This window comes from Chanodichthys erythropterus, chromosome 6 (genome assembly GCF_024489055.1).
Source record: "Chanodichthys erythropterus isolate Z2021 chromosome 6, ASM2448905v1, whole genome shotgun sequence".
Classification (NCBI taxonomy): Eukaryota; Metazoa; Chordata; class Actinopteri; order Cypriniformes; family Xenocyprididae; genus Chanodichthys; species Chanodichthys erythropterus.
In genome coordinates, this window is record NC_090226.1 from 29257277 (window position 1) to 29272002 (window position 14726).

Consider the following 14726-nt stretch of genomic DNA (forward strand, 5'->3'; position numbering starts at 1 on the left):
CAAACAACTAACTGTAACATGCACTTTCACTTCTGTTGCAGTTTTGACCACCCAAATAATGGCAAAAATCCAACACACGCTTGTCTTTTATCTTTCCAGAATCAAATTCTGTGGTTTCATTGGAGTCAGCTAGTGTACTGACATATAAGGAACTCTTGTCTTGTCCAAGATTATAGAAATTGATATAGACGTAAACATTGGTGCATTGATGAATTAAGTTTTATATATCATTATTGACTTCAATATATTACATATTCTCTCTAAACACCTTTATCAAGATTAGCATAAGTGGATAATGAATTTGATATTTTTTTCAGCTGCTGTTGCAAATAAAAAAAAAAAACAGACTGTGCACTAGTGCGTGTAGAGTTTCAGTACAGTGTGTGATGAAGCCATGTGTAGTACACAAGCAATGTGCTTTTCCGTTTATGTGGAACAGAAATCAAATTAAGGCTGAAGAAATCTGCTCTGTGCCAATTTAAAGAGCTTATTAGGAATGGACAGAAAGAAATCAAATCAGTCACATTTCCAACATGACTCTTTAAAAATGTTTGCCTTACTCCTGAGAGTGATCTTTTGGGATCTAGAGCTTTGAGAATTGTTCAGGCACAATTCAGATACAAGCTATATCTCATCCATATAATAAAAAGTGAATACATATAGCCTAAGTAGGTTAGATACGATCCATTATAAATTACATATCATAAACAAATAACAATTAGTTAATTTTTTTAAAAGATATCTATTGATAAAGGGTTGGCGGGTCTCTAAAAACAGCACCCCACAATGCTACTATACTACTGTGTGTTCTAGTGTTTTCTTTTGTCATTTATTGTTATTGCATAATTATTCAACATTAAAGACATCATTCTGAAGTGAGCAAAGTGTAACATTTTAAATGTAACATTTAGACAAACACATTTAGAATGCAAACAACTTTAGAATGGAATTAATATTAATAATTATTGTTATTTATTATTTATCAACAAATTATTCACAATTAATATTATGCTTTCTAATTACTAGTCTAATTATTAATTATAATGAATTATGAGATTCAATTATCGGGCACTTAAGAATTAAGAACAGGCAATTAATGTTTGTCTTGCACATAATATTGTTCAGAGCATGAACCCTGTTCTGTTTATAAAACATACAAATTATTTAAAATTTTAATTTCCCGTTCCACAGCCACAAGCTCACAGATAATCAACTCGGGGGAAGTCATTAAACCATTACTTACCTCATCAAAACGAGATCCAATAAGTTGGAATAATAAATAAATAAATAAAAATCCGGGGATTTACACTAATTTGCATGTATAAATCTCGTGTCTGGTGGCAGTTACTGTATGTGTTTGTATCGTGCGTTTATTCTGATGGCTGTAACATATACTATTATAACCAAATCTACTCTCACTACTGCCAAACAAACACATCATCAGATGAGCTTTAAACAACAAAAGATGGAAAATAAAACACGTTAAACGTCCTAAAAATTCTGATTATATGCCAGAGAGGTACTGTATTTCCCATATAGTCAACACAGACAGGAAAATGTGTATGTGTGACGAGAGGAAAAAAGACACTTCACTTACCAGTTTAACTTCCGTTTAGTTTTTTTCTTGGGAAGCGGAAGGAGCATTCCTGATTTGCCCGTAAAAACAACACACTCGCGACGCTCTCTTAGTCAATATTTTATCACAGTCACGAACATACGAGAACGTATAGAAACCGTATGAACTGTGCTCTTTCTAAATCACCTCTCGCTTCCTCATTTGATTTCGATATAGAGGTTAATTTGGCAGTAACATCATATGTGCGTCTAATCTGAGGCGGTGCCCGCGGTCGGGGAGTCAAACCATTGGTTGACAAACAGCAATCAGATGCAAATTCCAAACCTCTGAATCAATGGGGCTGCCTTCCCCCACTCTATAGGAAACATCTACAAATGACTCGATACTAATGAGGGGTGGAAGGTCCCACAATAAATGACCTTTGCGCCAAAGATTTGTGTTTGGGCCCGGTGATATTTTTGTGTTGATGTCCGAAACCAATTCAGAAAAGCCGACCCTTTAGACCCCCGTCCGTCTTCCTCTATGTGGGGTAAATATATATGGTATATATAAATATATACATATATGTACGCTATATGGTGCTATCTATACATTTGGCGACGTTCCCTGCCAGGGGCCCTTCCCTTTTATCACAGGCACCAATAATGTGAAGCTGCTGCTGGAGTTCTCAAGCAAACATAACCTACACAGAGCTGTATATCCTCGATGATCATTGATAAACAACTTACCAAATACCAAATATTACTATCAACGAATGAAAAGCATATTAAATATTTATGCATTACATATTTATAAATACTCAATATTAAGTGTATTAATCAGCCTAAAACACACAATTCTGATAAAAAACAAATGCATGTTTTATTTACATTCGCATGTATATTTTAAGACATAATTTAAGATATTATCTGAAATGATCTGTGTATTTGTATCAAGTACAGGCCATTTCTGAGAACTGATATATGCACGTCTCAGGTTAAAGTGCAGAAACTTTTGTACAGTGCTTCGTTTCCACCTACTGGACAGAACGAATATTGCATTTTCTGGACATTAGAATCGATTCTTTCTTTCTTTCTTTCTTTCTTTCTTTCTTTCTTTCTTTCTTTCTTTCTTTCTTTCTTTCTTTCTTTCTTTCTTTCTTTCTTTCTTTCTTTCAAACTAAATCTAATCTATCTATCTATCAAACTACCTCATAGCAACCACCCAGAACACCATGGCAACCGCCTAGCAACCACACAAATCACCCTGGCAACATCCTAGCAATACTACTAGAACTAATACTAAGGTCAGAGAAAAGCTTTAGAATCTTTTGTCAGATGTCACATGGTTTGATATTTAATATGTAATGTAATGACATTCATACATGTTCAAGTGTCCAAATAACTTTTTGAGCCCCTGTAGTAATCACTAAAAGAACTGAATCCTGAAATGATATTTATAATGAAGACACTTCTAAAAAGCTGTTTAAATTATTATTTCATTTAGATTCTGATACTGGCCAGCATTCACAACATAGAGAAAGTTCATATACTGACATTTATAATAAAAAAAAGAACACTTTAATGTGTAACAGACAAATAAAGAGTGGCTAGGAGACATAAAGCATCTCAGTGCTGGCTTGTCTGTTTTGATGATGGGCCTTGCAGAAATTTGTGCCTGTGAAGGCATAAACTATGGGGTTGATGTAAGAATCGGTGTAAGACATGCAGCAGGCCCAGATCTTTAGTTTGTAGGTGGAGTAGTTTGGCTGGAAGAACGCTTGGATCAGTCCAGTGAAGGAACAGCTGGACTATTACCAACACCATTCGAGACAGATTAGCCCTCACTGTGATACAGCTCTCAGTTAGCAGATATGACAGAGAAAAAGAAGATCTGGATACATTACTGTCACCATCTCAGTCACCATGCCTCTCACCTTCTACACTACATTACCCAGAATCCTTCCTGGTCCACCACCTGCACGTATTCCACAATCATCACCAGCTGTCATCTATCACGTCATCACCCTGCACCACATATAAGGATACTCCACTCACACACACTGTCTGGTCTCGTCCATTGCTAAGACTGTTATTGTTTGGATTGCAGCATACCTGAAATATACAGGTGCATCTCAAACTAGAATGGAAAAGTTCATATATTTCAGTAATTCATCTCAAATTGTGGAACTTGTGTATTAAACAAATTCTATGCACACAGACTGGAGTACTTTAAGTCTTTGGTTCTTTTAATTGTGATGATTTTGGCTCACGTTTAACAAAAACCCACCAATTCACGATCTCAATAAATTAGAATCAGATAAAAAATCAGATAGAATCAATAAAAAAAAAAGGATATTTTAAACAGAATTGTGTGGCTTCTGAAAAGTATGTTCATTTCTATGCACTCAATACTTGGTTGGGCCTCGTTTTGCATGAATTACTGCATCGATGCGGCGTGGCATGGAGGCGATCAGCCTGTGGCATTGCTCAGGTGTACTGGAAGCCCAGGTTGCTTTGATAGCGGCCTTCAGGTCATCTGCATTGTTGGGTCTGGTGTCGCTCATCTTCCTCTTGACAACACACCATAGATTCTCTATGGGGTTTAGGTCAGGCGAGTTTGCTGGCCAATCAAGCACAGTAACACCATGGTCATTGTACCTTTGGCAGTGTGGGCAGGTGCCAAATCCTGCTGGAAAATGAAATCCGCATCTCCATAAAGCTTGTCAGCAGAAGGAAGCATGAAGTGCTCTAAAATTTCCTGGTAGATGGCTGCGTTGACTGTGGACTTCAGAAAACACAGTGGACCAACACCAGCAGATGACATGGCAGCCCAAATCATCACTGACTGTGGAAACTTCTCACTGGACTTCAAGCAACATGGTTTCTGTGGTTTCTGATCTTGATGATCGTCTTCTGGACAACTGTCAAGTCAGCAGGATTTCCCATGATTGCAGTTGGGATTACTGACCTAAACCAAGTATTTATACCCTGAGAATGGTAATTTAATAGAACTTGAAATTAAATATTCTAATAATTTGAGATACAGAGTTTTTGATTTTGATGAGCAGCAAGCTGTAATCAAGATGAAAACAAAAAAGTCTGGAAATATTTTACTTTATATCTAATAAATCTAGAAAATATTTAAGTTTTACTTTTTGAATTAAATTACAGAAAAAACTTTTTCATGATATTCTAATTTATTTAGATACTCCTGTACTTACCTCTGTGTCTTGGTGATGGGAGAAACGAAGCTTTTCAAAGCTTCGAATCAATTGAACCAATTGCTTCGCAAAATGATTCACTGTTTCAAAGTGTTCGACACTCCACACGCTGGTGACGCCTGCTGGTCAAAACAGTGTAAATGCAACAACAACAAAAAAAAACTTTTTACAAACACATTGCAAATGTTTTATTGAAAGATGCAATTAACTAATCATCTAACATTAAATATTAAGTGTCGGTATAATATGTATTATTTTATTAATTTTCAGGGCTTGTTTTATTTGTTCTATGAATGGGTCAGCTAAACAGAGACTATTAACTACTGTTATTCCTTTAAATTATACAAATAACTAAAACGTCTACAAATGTATAAAACTCATCAGAGATCAGGCAATAGACACTTAATACTCAGGTATTAGAAAGACACTTGTTCAATGATATCATTGCATATCAGTGACTGTTAAAAGTGTGTGTGTGTGTGTGTGTGTATCCTCACCTGCAAGTTCCCCATCTGCACTCACTGCTGTTGCTGCCGGTTTTCACTCTGCAAACTTCAACCGATTTGTCAATAAAGAGTTTGACCATTTATACTCACCAGTCTGTGTTTCCGGGTAATGCATTACAAGCAAGAGAGAAGTATCGCATTGCTTTTATTTTTACAACAAAATATCTGGGTTACTTTGTTTTCCCATTTATTGACTGACACCTCGCATGTTCTCATGTTGAGAGAGACCAAGGGTAAGCTTTGTGTACGCTGTGTTTCTTTTCTTTGTTTTTATTGCTTTAGTTCACCCAAAAATTTAATTTCTGTCATTAATTACTCACCCTCATGTCGTTCCACACCTGAAAGACCTTCGTTCATCTTCGGAAAACAAATTAAGATATTTTGATTTTTTTATTCTCCATTGAAAGCAATGAAATTACCATGTCCAGAAAATTAGTAAAACATTGTTAAAATAGTCAATGTGACTACAGGTTCAAACTTAATGTAATGAAAAGACGAGAATACTTTTTGTGTGCAAAAACAAAACAAAAATAACGACTTCATTCAACAAATCCGTCTCTCCACTGTCATTCTGCTACGCTATTTTCATTGCAGCGTTTCCATATTCTACGTCCAAACGGCAGCTCAGCCGACGCCTGTTACATGCATACCTTTGTGTAAAAGAGAAGATTTGATTCAATTATTATTCATGCTAAATAAATAACACTTTAATTTAGCATTGAATTTATAGTACACATTTCTGCTTATATGCTTCAGAAATTACATTATACATTACAGAAATTACATTATTAAAGCTGCAGTCCGCAACTTTTTTTCAAATCAATTTTTGAGCAAGTACATAACCAGCCTGTGTTCAAAACTATCTAATTATCTTGTCTCGATTCACAACAGTAAGTTTGTAATAATGTTTTATAATAAGAGCGACATGACGGATTTCCGCGGGAAATTTGAGCATGCAGCAGCAAAGCCACTGGAAGGCAAGCCTGCAATTTTAGCTTGATAAAAATGTATTTTTTTAAGGGAAGAAAGACTAGGGAATGTTGCAACTGACGTCACTGCCATTACATGATAGGCTGAGAGGTGCTACACATGATTAAGTTAGCTGTTATGCTTTCTCCAATAGTAAGAGACCCTAGGCGTTTCTCAATGTCAAGGAAGGATCCTCGGAAGCCAGAATTTCGAAGATGTATACGTCATCAACATCCGTCGAAGGACTGAGTCCTACGTTCGAAATATATCCCATATACAGGAAAGGATGCATATGTGTAGCCTTTGCGCTCTTCGCGCTCTAAAATCACCCACAATCCTATGCGCGCAGCTTTGCAATCTTGTTCAAAAAAAAAAAAAAAAAAAAAAAAAAAAATGTTGGATGTTAGTGGCCAATATGCTTTCAAATGTAAGTATATTTACGTTACCAAACATTTGTTATAACTGTAGTAAATATGTCAGATAAATAAAGTTTAACGTTTAAATGCCAGTACAAAATTACTACCGTATTCATATTATAAATTATACAAATACAAATTACGTTATTGATGGCTAACTGAATCGGACCGTCATTTAACAATTGTTAGCTTGGTTGCCGTCACCAGCATTTCTTTTACCTTTTCACTGACGTAATGGCGCAATGATGTGCACTTGCTAGTCTTTTCCATTTACGTGTTCTCCGAATGCTAAAGAGGAGCCTCGCCTAGCCTCTGAAGGAAGTGACTTGGAAGGACCAGTCCTGCCAAGGAAGTATCCTTGACATTGGCTGCGTCTGAAAACCTAGGTAGCTGTCTTGCTGCCTCGCTATCTTATAAGAGAATGACTTGTACGGCAGCATTTGTGCATGAAGGTACCTCACGAAATTTATTTCGGACAGACTTCTGAGGCGGTGTAACAGTTTAATGATCTACAGCAATATAGCGCGAGCTTTGGTGAGAACTAAACAAATATTTAATTACTACAGTAGTAATTTCTAGATAGAAATGATATCAAAATTGAAATATATTGATCAAAATCGTACATTTATACACAAACTGAGCAGCAAACGCAACCTTTGGACGCCATCTTTATTTTTCTAGCTCAACTGTCACAGAATGGAAAGCACAGGATTGTGGGATATCAAAGGCAGCTAAGGATACATCTATGCTTCCTTCAAAAATCGATCTAAGGAAGGTATCTCATGAGAGAGGAAGTGAAGCTAACATTGGATTCGGACGTGCCTTGATGCCTTACTACCTTGAAATGTGTCCTAGGAAGGCAGCATTTTTCAGTTTTCGGACGCAGCCATTGAGAAATGCCCCCTCTTATCTCTGGCAGCGGTTCCTCTGTGCGTCATTACATCACGTCCGTAAACAGAAAGGAGTCCCGTGGAGAGGCTAGTGAGTTATATGACATGTAGCATACTAATTAGGCATGCAAATGTTTGTACAACGAGCTATTTAATGCGTAAACTTAAATGTATACACCTACATGCTATGACATTTAGCTGCAAAGTGACGACACCCCCCCCCCCCCCTTAAAAAGATAGCAACACTACTTTATTCACGAACAACATAGGCTTTACAGCAATAATGTGTTTGTAATCATTTTGAAAAAACCATAAAAATAACGTAATGTTATATTCATTACTCTTATTAACAGTTGCTGGAGTAGTTTATTACACGTAAACACGACACAAAGATTTGAAAACTTACTGTCGACACCAACAGCCGACGAAACTGCTTCCCATGCCTTTTCCTTCGCATTCAAATATTTGTACAATTCTGCGGGTCATACAGAATTTTATGTTTTTCCACCTCAACGATGAGACGAGTGTCATCCATGTCACCTTGTTTTTGAATAGGTTGGTTTAGGTACGCCTGTCATGTCATTGCCTGCTGGGATGCGAGTTTACCTCCAGCGATGGGGAAAAACATCTGATCGCATTATGCAAGTAAACTGTTCATTTTTTTAAAATAAAATAATTGTTTTGAAATGATACAACTGAACTGTGAAATTGAAATGTTTTCTTTTTGCATGAAGCTTGTTGCATGGCGTTAAATCATAAAAAAAATCATTAAAAATTATTTATGTAATGTACTAAATGTACAAAGTAGTTTAAATGTGCATAATTTCTTTTTTTTTTTTTTTTTTTTACAATTTCAGGTCAATCCATGTTCATTTTAACCACACTTGCAGCACAGCAAAAATAGACTCGGTACGTGATCGCTGCACTGCTGCAGACACGCGGCTGGAATTGCCGGACCACAACCGCGTGCAGTGTGAACGCTCTGACCGCGTGCTGACGAGCCGTGCCGAGGCACAACGCACGTACAGATAACCATATATGTCTATGCAGATAACTGTTCCGCATATGACTGCAATCGCATGTTTCATTCAAACAGAGATGGAGACAAAAGAGGAAAAATCGCGGACTGCATAGTGAATGATGAATAACGAATTTATGAATTCACTACGTTCGTGTTCTTTACATTATATGCACTTAAGCGCCTATTGCCAACAAAACAGACATTTGAAGCAGTTTTATTCACCACCTGTTGTTCTGACTGGGTCATTATTGCTGTGACCGCTCCATCTTTCAGTTTCAAACGATCTGTAAATCCAGCGTAGATCTAGGCTTTGTTTATGAAACCATAAGCACCGATCCTGAGGGCTCGAGCAGCCTCAGAAAAACACAAGATATTCTCCATTCATTTTAACCAATACAAAAGTGATTGCAAAGTATCAGTTTCTATGGGTATTTTAATAACAAATATCGAGAGCGCATCAATGTAATGCGTGAGAACAAAACTCTCAGCTCCACTTATCGCTGGGTCATTTGGGAAGCAAGGTTATCTTTCCCTCAAAACCAAAAACACAATTCTTTGTTGACATTGTTGATTACGTGCATTCCTGTGGCTGTGACCTGTGCAGCGCTGCCGACGACTTAAACCCGAACGTTGATGGGCGGGGGGTCAGGCTACAGAAAAATACCAAATTTCCTCCATTACATTGTCGAGAGTCACGTAGACCTATAACCACCCAGCCACAACACATAATTGCGAATAACATGCCTCACCTTAAAGGGATAGTTCACCCAAAAATGAAAATTATCCCATGATTTACTTACCCTCAAGCCATCCTAGGTTTAGGCTATATATTTAAAAATCCTTATCCATAGTCCTCCAAGGTTTATAATTGTCACGGGAAACAGGCAAGTAGATCCAAGTGCAGCTTTTTAATGAGGCTAATCCAAAACATAGTCGTCCAAGCAAAGATCAAAATCCATCCAACAGTCCATAACAAAAACAGGAAAACAGAAACCTGTGACCGTAAATTAAACCACCATGACAAGAACAGAACAAACACAGACTAAATAGACAGACACTGATTACAGAACTCAAAACAGCTGAGTGTAATGACAGGGATAACGAGTCCAGAAGTGAGTTATGGGAAATGTAGTCTGAAACAGTGAACCAAGGTCCGGGGTGGAGTGCCCTCTGGTGGCTAGACAGGGCACTCCAACTGGTGGTCGTGACAGTACCCCCTCCCTACGGAGCGGATCCCAGACGCTCCAACAAGACCCAATAAAAAACAAAAACTCAGGAGGGAGGTGGACCGGAGGAGGACCAGGGGGCGGGATGGTGGGCCCAGACCAGAGTCCCCGGCTGAGGGCCAGGGGGGAGCCGGAGGAACAGACCATCGGGGTTCCATGAAATTCGGGGTCCAGGCTAAATGCCAGGGCGGCGCTGGGGGTTGTGACCAGGCAGGTTCCCGCAGGTCTAGAGTCCTGGCTGGTTGCCAGGGCGGCGCTGGAGGAACTGACCAGGCAGGTTCCAGCGGTTCCAACGGCCGGGGCAGTGGCAGCAGGGCAGGAAGCCTGGACGACGGTGGCAGGACAGAAGGCTTGGTTGATGTTGGCAGGGCAGACGGCCTGGGCGGCGGCGGCAGGGCAGACGGCCTGGGCGGCGGCGGCAGGGCAGACGGCCTGGGCGGCGGCGGCAGGGCAGACGGCCTGGGCGGCGGCGGCAGGGCAGACGGCCTGGGCGGCGGCGGCAGGGCAGACGGCCTGGGCGGCGGCGGCAGGGCAGACGGCCTGGGCGGCGGCGGCAGGGCAGACGGCCTGGGCGGCGGCGGCAGGGCAGACGGCCTGGGCGGCGGCGGCAGGGCAGACGGCCTGGGCGGCGGCGGCAGGGCAGACGGCCTGGGCGGCGGCGGCAGGGCAGACGGCCTGGGCGGCGGCGGCAGGGCAGACGGCCTGGGCGGCGGCGGCAGGGCAGACGGCCTGGGCGGCGGCGGCAGGGCAGACGGCCTGGGGCTGGCGGCAGGGCAGACGGCCTGGGCGGCGGCGGCAGGGCAGACGGCCTGGGCGGCGGCGGCAGGGCAGACGGCCTGGGCGGCGGCGGCAGGGCAGACGGCCTGGGGCTGGCGGCAGGGCAGACGGCCTGGGCGGCGGCGGCAGGGCAGACGGCCTGGGCGGCGGCGGCAGGGCAGACGGCCTGGGGCTGGCGGCAGGGCTGGCCAAGGGTGCTCCGTGGTCGTATCAGGAAGAGCGGGCTGCTCTGGGACGACAGCGAGTTCGGGCTGCTCGGGCTGCTCTGGGACGACAGCGAGTTCGGGCTGCTCGGGCTGCTCTGGGACGACAGCGAGTTCGGGCTGCTCGGGCTGCTCTGGGACGACAGCGAGTTCGGGCTGCTCGGGCTGCTCTGGGACGACAGCGAGTTCGGGCTGCTCGGGCTGCTCTGGGACGACAGCGAGTTCGGGCTGCTCGGGCTGCTCTGGGACGACAGCGAGTTCGGGCTGCTCGGGCTGCTCTGGGACGACAGCGAGTTCGGGCTGCTCGGGCTGCTCTGGGACGACAGCGAGTTCGGGCTGCTCGGGCTGCTCTGGGACGACAGCGAGTTCGGGCTGCTCGGGCTGCTCTGGGACGACAGCGAGTTCGGGCTGCTCGGGCTGCTCTGGGACGACAGCGAGTTCGGGCTGCTCGGGCTGCTCTGGGACGACAGCGGCCTTGGGCTGGCAGACAGCTCCAAAGTCCATAGAGCTTGAATTCATCCTCCAAGCGCGCAGAACAGCCAAAACATAAAAGGTGAACACAGCCCTCTGGGCCAAGACAGGACTAACCAGGACAACAGGCTGCTCTGGAGTGGACTGACTGGCTGGAGCGGGCTCTGGAGTGGACTCACTGGCTGGAGCGGGCTCTGGAGTGGACTCACTGGCTGGAGCGGGCTCTGGAGTGGACTCACTGGCTGGAGCGGGCTCTGGAGTGGACTCACTGGCTGGAGCGGGCTCTGGAGTGGACTCACTGGCTGGAGCGGGCTCTGGAGTGGACTCACTGGCTGGAGCGGGCTCTGGAGTGGACTCACTGGCTGGAGCGGGCTCTGGAGTGGACTCACTGGCTGGAGCGGGCTCTGGAGTGGACTCACTGGCTGGAGCGGGCTCTGGAGTGGACTCACTGGCTGGAGCGGGCTCTGGAGTGGACTCACTGGCTGGAGCGGGCTCTGGAGTGGACTCACTGGCTGGAGCGGGCTCTGGAGTGGACTCACTGGCTGGAGCGGGCTCTGGAGTGGACTCACTGGCTGGAGCGGGCTCTGGAGTGGACTCACTGGCTGGAGCGGGCTCTGGAGTGGACTCACTGGCTGGAGCGGGCTCTGGAGTGGACTCACTGGCTGGAGCGGGCTCTGGAGTGGACTCACTGGCTGGAGCGGGCTCTGGGGAGGCCTCCGGGTCTTGAGGGATGGAAGCCTTCCTCCTCCTCTTCCTCCTTTTAGATGTGGGAAGTGGAGACTCAGTGCCCACCTCCTCTGAGGCCTCTGGAGCGGACTCACGGACTGGAGCTGGCTTTGGAGCGGACTTGCTGGCTGGAGCGAGCTCACGGGCTGGAGAGGATTCCCAAACTTGAGCGGATTGATGGACTGGAGCGGGTGCTGGAGGTATCCGTATCTGCCCATTCCCACGCAGATACAGGTAGTTGGAGAAATTCCAGAAACTTAAATTTCCCACAAACTCCATCTCCCATTGCGGCAGGGGTTCATCAAGACACTGATTAAACATGTCCCTAAGGACCAAATCAGGGAGATTAAATCTCTCCGCCTGCGACCAAAACCGTTGGGTGAATTTCCGCACCTCCATACCCCTCTGCTGAAGCTCCGCTAGATCCTGGAGACTGCCTCGACCTCCCCAGCCACTAGAGACTGGCCGATCCCTCCTGCTGCTGGATCTGTTCATGATGGTGGTTTATGTCACGGGAAATCACAGAAACAGGCAAGTAGATCCAAGTGCAGCTTTTTAATGAGGCTAATCCAAAACATAGTCGTCCAAGCAAAGATCAAAATCCATCCAACAGTCCATAACAAAAACAGGAAAACACAAACAGAAACCTGTGACCGTAAATTAAACCACCATGACAAGAACAGAACAAACACAGACTAAATAGACAGACACTGATTACAGAACTCAAAACAGCTGAGTGTAATGACAGGGATAACGAGTCCAGGAGTGAGTTATGGGAAATGTAGTCTGAAACAGTGAAACAAGGTCCGGGGTGGAGTGCCCTCTGGTGGCTAGACAGGGCACTCCAACTGGTGGTCGTGACAATAATGGTTGTGAATGGTAACCAAATTCTGAAGACAGAAAAAATGCATCCATCCATAAAAAAGTAATCCGTATAGCTCCAGGGGGTTAATAGAGGCATTTTGAAGCGAAGAGACGTGTTTTGTAAGAAAAATATCCATATATAAAACTTTATAAACTTTATAAATTCGAATTGGAATAACGAGCTTCCGGTAGACGACCGCACGCAGAATGCCTTTATTAACCCTCCGATACTCAGCTCCATCGACCCTCCTTAAATAACAATTAAGTAAAACTGAATTTTTAAAATTTTTGTTTTATTTAATGTTTATTTAATGTGTGTGTGTTACTGCTAAAGAGTTGCATTCTCTGTTGTGTGAACCAGATGACCCAGAAGCGAAGAAGCGATTTAGACAGAATATATTAACAGTTCAAAAAGTCCAACATAGACAGACTGCCAAGCACCGTCCTCCTAGGCACTCGCAGCTGGTACAGAGACAGAAGATGAAAATGCAATACGGATCTGGCGGAGGCTCGCTGTTAAATATTTTCTTATTTCTTGGGCTTCACTTTCTGACTTTCTCTGTGTCTTGTGATTTTTCCATTGTGCAGCTCATGTGCCTACCTAGACAAAACAAGAAGTAGTTGAAGACACACACACATTTACGCACATACATTTCTTATTTGTATTATATTTTGTGAAATGCCATACATGGTAAGTCGTATGATTGGATGCTCAAGCCATCCTGGAGATTGTTGTTTAACCTATGTCTATAAATATGACCCTTCTTCCTGAATAAATCTGAGAATGCTTTGTACCACACTTGAGCTGTGTCTGCTTGGTCATTCTTCCGAGATCTCGCACTGCTGCTGCCACACATCACAGGGGTTGAGGCGCCTGTTTCTTAACTGATGACCGGAATTACAAATATTCTACCTATTACTGAGATTTTGATCTAACACTCACAGAACTCAGTCGCTCAGTCCCGGACCTGAAAGCACAGCAGGAGGTAGATGAACTGCTTAATGCCTGGCAGCTGGCAGAAACCAGGTTTGACGCACAAGGGGTTCAGTAGGTCAGGTATCTGGGCGGCTGGGACTACGACTGAGATGGACACAAAAACAACCATTAAAGGATATCTGGATGCGAGTAGAGCAGAGTTAAATGCCACAACACGGGTAATAATCATCTTGCAAAGAAGCGAGAAAACAGCAGGGAGAAATAGCAAAGGAAATCAGAGCAGAGAAGAAACAGGTGTGAAGACAAATCAGCGTGAGCGCTGCTTGCAACGACAAACAGCTGAGCCAATAAAGACAGAGAAACAAAAGAAATAAGGAGAAAATCAAACCCGGCTCATGACATTCTCATGCTAAACATGGCCAAAGTTTCAAAACACGAGTTGGATGTATGATGGCGTATTTCTGTGCCAAATTTACAACTTCCAGTTCTGGACATGTTTCTCCGAAATGTTTTCGAGTATGGCCTGTATGACGTCATAAAAGGGGAGGAATTCCTTGTATAGGCACTTCTCCCTGATAAACGTGCACACACACACACATCACCCAGAGCAAGAGTACGCCCATCAACGCGTGTCCCAATCCGGACACACGAACGTTTTTGTTCCCTTTTCATTTATAATGATGTCACAGCTTGCAGACAATCTCTACGCAAAAGCTGCATGCGCTTGTGACTCTCTAACTTCGCCCACGACACGCCTCCAGGAGCTCTGCTTTTTTCGAAAAGACTCGGTACAGCGTATCTATCTTTTATAAATATGTAAAAGACTTTTCAGAGATATGAAGGATGCAATCTCGATTTGGTTGTCTGAGACAAATTTTGACAATCCTAAAAGATTCCTATAATCCTAGGCTAAAAAAAAAAAAGAAGAAAAAAAAAGAAGTA

General features: G+C 43.5%; 1 protein-coding gene across 2 annotated transcripts in view; it reads right to left on the reverse strand.

Moving 5' to 3' along the window:
• Window positions 1–1838, reverse strand: part of arid3a (AT-rich interactive domain 3A) — a 38673-nt gene extending 36835 nt beyond the window's left edge. Inside the window, exon 1 of one of the 2 annotated variants that reach the window (XM_067388586.1) lies at window positions 1598–1838. The gene's annotated coding sequence lies outside the window, so the exon portion shown is untranslated. Of the gene's footprint in view, window positions 1–1243; window positions 1525–1597 lie in introns of those variants that run through there. The other variant, XM_067388587.1, reaches the window with a different exon arrangement.
• Window positions 1839–14726: the final 12888 nt, after the last annotated feature.